This window comes from Callithrix jacchus, chromosome 6 (genome assembly GCF_049354715.1).
Source record: "Callithrix jacchus isolate 240 chromosome 6, calJac240_pri, whole genome shotgun sequence".
NCBI lineage: Eukaryota > Metazoa > Chordata > Mammalia > Primates > Cebidae > Callithrix > Callithrix jacchus.
Window position 1 is genome coordinate 156,549,207 of NC_133507.1, and position 4,760 is coordinate 156,553,966.

The window sequence follows — 4,760 nt, forward strand, 5'->3', positions numbered from 1 at the left end:
ACTCATTTACCACAATAAGAGGAGGAGCTGAAGGGGCAGTTTATGAGAACCTGAGATTAGATGGGGGCTGATCTCTGCAGATGCCTCTGGAAGGATGGAAAGGAGCTACTGAAAATAACTCTCATGACCCTGAAACTAAATTTCCCTGCTTTCCTTCATTCTCGGGAGGGCTCGCCTGCGTGGTAACACACTGGTAAAGCCTCTTCTACGCTACTTACTGTGCTTCCTGCTCTCCCTGAGAAGGGGCATCACCCATTTCTACCTTCATCCATGACCAGGGAAACCAAGGGCAAAGTGCCAAGTTATGAGCCTAAGAACACACGTTAAAGAAGTTCTTCTGTTTCTTCTGTGGCCGAATGGACAGCATGCTGGTTTTTCTTGGGTACGTACATGGAAAATGAAAGCTGTGGGTTTTGCTTTTGTTTTCGTTTTTCTTTTGCAAGTAGGGATCTTCATGCCAAGTTCAGCATCTCAGATTCTTTTTCTCCCGTTAGATATATTTTTAAATTTGTTTTTAGGTATCTTGCTTTACATGATGAGTTTTAACACTTAAGATGTCTTAAAGCTGATGGAAGTGGAAGTGTAATTCTTGAGCTAAAAAAAAAATCTGTCTTATGGAACAAATATGAAGATTAATGAGTTAATATTTACACAAAACTTGGAGAACATTGGCAAGTCGTAGTTTTAAATGCAAAGTCATAACCAGAAATACTCTAATATCATTTTCCATTCTGGAAGCCGGGGAGTCCTTGTTTACTCATTAATTCCCAGTTAAGAAAAGCATGGTTTACAGCTGTCACACTTCTCTAAGTTCCCGAATTAAGCTGCCTTGGGAACCTTCCAGTGGGTTCTTCAAAAAGCACAATAATAAGGGAAACAGCAATCCAGGACTTAGCATATTTTGTTCCTTTTCCAGGCCTGGCTGTCGCCTGCCCACAGAACCTTCACCCACTCTCCTCTCATCAGGTCTCCGTCTCTTCATCCCCTGTGAGTGGCTTGGAGAGTGGATTTTAGCCAATTGAAGGTGACAAGTCCTGGGACTACCTGATGAAAGCCACACACTTTTTTCCCCGGTAATGTGGCACACAGCATTGTTGTGAGCAGAGATTATCTGAGGCCAGTATCATGTGGGCAGTAAAAATTTACCACGACAGTTGTAGGTAAAGAACAGCAGACTTGAGGTCGAGGTAGGTAGATCATTTGAGGCCAGGAGTTCAAGACCAACCTGGCCAATATGGCAAAACCCCATCTCTACTAAAAACACAAAAATTAGTCAGGTCTGATGGTGCATGCCTATAATCCCAACTACGCAGGAGGCTGAGGCATGAGAATTGCTCAAACCCTGAACCCGGAAGGTGGAGATAGCAGTGAGCTGAGATCACGCCACTGCACTCCAGGCTGGGTGACAGAGCAAGACTCTGTCTCCAAAAAAAAAAAAAAAGGCAGATTTATTAGGAAATACATTGCAAGGGTACAAGGGACAAATTAGCAAGAGAGGAGCAGACTGCAAAGAGACAAAGCTTGCTGGAAACATTATAGGCTGGTGCTTGTGCTGCGTGCTGGGAGGGCTTTGTCCAGTATTGGTAATGTCAGGGTTGCAGTGAGCTAACCTGGCTTTTGAGGCGGAGTCACACTCTGTCACCCAGGTTGGAGTGCAGTGGTGCGATCTCCACTCACTGCAACCTCTGCCTCCTGGATTCAAGCAATTCTCCTGCCTCAGCCTCCCAAGTAGCTGGGATTACAGGCACGCGCCACCAAACCTGGTTAATTTTTGTATTTTTAGTAGAGACGGGGTTTTGCCATGTTGGCCAGGCTGGTCTCAAACTCCTGACCTCATAACTTGCATTTTTCTATTTCGGCCAAGGATCTGGTGATAGTCTGGGTGCAGGAAACAACTGGGTTATTTGTGCAGGAGAGCTACGTGTTCCAGACCAGGAAGAAGGGCAGATTTATAGCTTACCTGCTTTCTCTTTTTGTTTTCCCTTGGTCCTGCCAGCCTGACTCCTTTCCCTAATTAGAGCTCCACAGACATTTCATATACAATGTCAGGACCTGTGGAAGGGGGAAAGCCCACTCTAGAATCCTTGCTAAAGAACCCCAGATGACCCCCAGGTCTCTGCCAACTCTAAAATGTAGTAATCCCAAGATAAAGGCGCCTCTTTGGAGCAGGAAACCAAATGTGGATGGATCAAGTTGCCAGCTGCCCTTAGAGAGCAGCCAGCCTTTCTCACGCCTCTCCTGGGTCTCACTGAAATGAGACTTGTAGGGAAGAGGGCACAATGCTGGGAAAGGCTGTGGGGCATGGCCGGCTGCTGGCTCTTCTCTGAGATCACAAGTATTCCCATGTTTTGAAATTGTTATTCCCTTTTCCTGGAATGAGCTTGAATTTTTCCCCTCTAAATTATGTCTACCTAGCACTATCTTCACTTTGATTTTGTAGCTAAGGCTTTCTGGTAGTCACTACCCCTGGTTCTATTCTTGAGTCTTTAACTAACTCCATGAATCCAAATTAGCAAGATTATCCTCTCACTCATCAGAGGTAAGTCTTAGCTGATTGTTTTCTACCCCTTCTTCCTGTAAAGCAATTCCTTTAATGCAGCCCACACAGGGACACCTTGACTCGCAGAGGGACTGTATCTAATCAGACAAAGCAGAAACAGTGGCATCTCAGGGCAGTGTCCCAGGTGGAAGCCTCTGGAGATGAGTTCTCCTGACCTCCTTTTTAGGAAGGATGACTGGCCCTCTCCTGGCCTTTGGCATCTCCAATTTTCTTGTTCCACCCTCAGTGGTTCAGAGAACTCACAGGTCCACCCCACGCTGCCTCCGCTTTCAGGGGCCCAGATGGTCAGTGCTCCTCTCCATGGGGTTGTGCCCTGGGCAGACCTGACTCTGAATCAGTTGAAGATGGAGCAGTGCAAAATCTTTGGGTTGCAAATCACAAAAGCCTGACTCAAAGAAGTATAAGCAAAAAGGGGGATGTATTTAAAGAGTCATGACGTGGGCAGATTTCGGTGCTTGGCTCCCTCTGGGGCTGGGTGAAAACTGATTGGAACAGCTAAGAGCGGCCACAGGGAGACCAGTTACAGGCTGGTGAGTGGCCCTGGGCCACATCTCGGGGAAGGCTGGTCTAGACCCAGGAAGCCGAGGCAGGAAACCTGGCTGCCCACCCTCCCCGGCTCCTCCGACATCACAACACTTCTCCTCCAAAAGCTGTCACCTTCTCCCAGGATCACAGCTGCCAGCCTGCTCCAGACACCCAGAAGAAAAAGAGAACATTTGGGGGAGCAGAATCCAATTTCAAAAAAGTCAGTTCCACAAGATCAGGCTTCCCCACACCCACTGCTGTCCGCATCCCACCACATGCCACTGCCAGGCTCCTTGTCCCCAAAAAGCAAACCCTACTGGCATTTTTCTTTTCCAAACCTTCGGTGACTAATCTCTCTCTCACTCTCTTTCTGCCTCTCTCAATAGTCTCTCAATATACATAGACTTGAGGATGCATCAGAGAATGTGGATGAGAAGATTTTAATGATCTTTCGTCATCGATGACCAGTTTTATTTGTTAGCAATAAGGCAGAATCCACAAGCAAGAAGGACTGTGTTTTTAATTAAAGATGTTTTGTGCATTGAAAATCAATGTTTAAATAGATCAGTTTAAGTATGAGCCCTTTGGGCAACATTTACACACCACATATTTATCTATGTGTCATTTGCGATCAACAGCATAGCTGTCATCTCCAGGAATTTTGTAGGATACGTGGAGAGAATTTCTTTCCCTCTTTTATTGCATATTGCTTTGTTCCAGTCTGTAAGCACTGAAATACCATATCACAGATGAAATATGAACAGTGAGGAGGGCTGCTAGTGAAATAACAAGGTTTTACTTCAATAGTGAAACGTAACGGGGAAAGTGGCTTTATTAGCCAAGGTGCTGTTTCCTCAGCCAGGAACAATCAAGCTTTAAAAGATTTTATAACTGATATTAATAAGTCCTTTTCGCATTCAAAAGAAACACATAATACTCTGATTTAGGCTGGGCGTGGTGGCTCACGCCTGTAATCCCAGCAGTTTGGAGGCTGAGGCAGGTGGATCACTTGAGGTCAGAAGTTCTAGACCAGCCTGGCCAACACAGTGAAACCCCATCTCTACTAAAAATACAAAAATTAGCCAGGTGTAGCGGTGGGTGCCTGTAATCCCAGATACTTGGGAGGCTGAGGCAGGAGAATCACTTGAACTCAGAGGCGGAGGTTGCAGTGAGCTGGGATTGCTCCATTGCCCAGCCTGGGCGCAGAGAAAAACTCCATCTAAAAAAATAATAAAAACCTCTTATCTATTGATGGAAAATGTTGTCTTGTGATGCAAATATGTTGGTCACATCGAAAACTTAGGCTGAAATAAAGAACATTGCTCTCTAATTATACAATGTTTTTAGTGACTCTTCGAAATTAAATTCTCAAATTATCCTAAATGTCTCTCGTAACTCAGTGTTTTCCCTTCCATCTATATTTTCCTGGAATTCCAGCGAAATGCCAATTTAGAAAAATAGCTAATTTAAATATCACCAACTAATTTAATTCAGTTGAACGTGAAGTTTTCTGGAGTTTGGACTTCTGTCTTCCTGGGCACAGGGACCACTCTCACTTGCCAAGGGGCATTTCTCTTTAGCTCCATTACCCGTCCCACCAGACACTGGGCTCAGTTCAGCACCCAGAAGTTCATTTGGCCTCTATTAAAGAAAGTGAAAAGTGATTCATGAGAAG

At 45.2% G+C, this 4,760-nt stretch overlaps 1 long non-coding RNA gene across 1 annotated transcript; it reads left to right on the forward strand.

Annotated features, from left to right (window-relative positions):
* The first annotated feature begins 219 nt into the window (after positions 1 to 219).
* On the forward strand, positions 220 to 4,412 carry LOC103794017 (uncharacterized). The gene is made up of 3 exons (XR_621262.5): positions 220 to 382; positions 917 to 1,073; positions 3,472 to 4,412. It is a non-coding gene; the product is annotated as an uncharacterized LOC103794017 (long non-coding RNA).
* Positions 4,413 to 4,760: the final 348 nt, after the last annotated feature.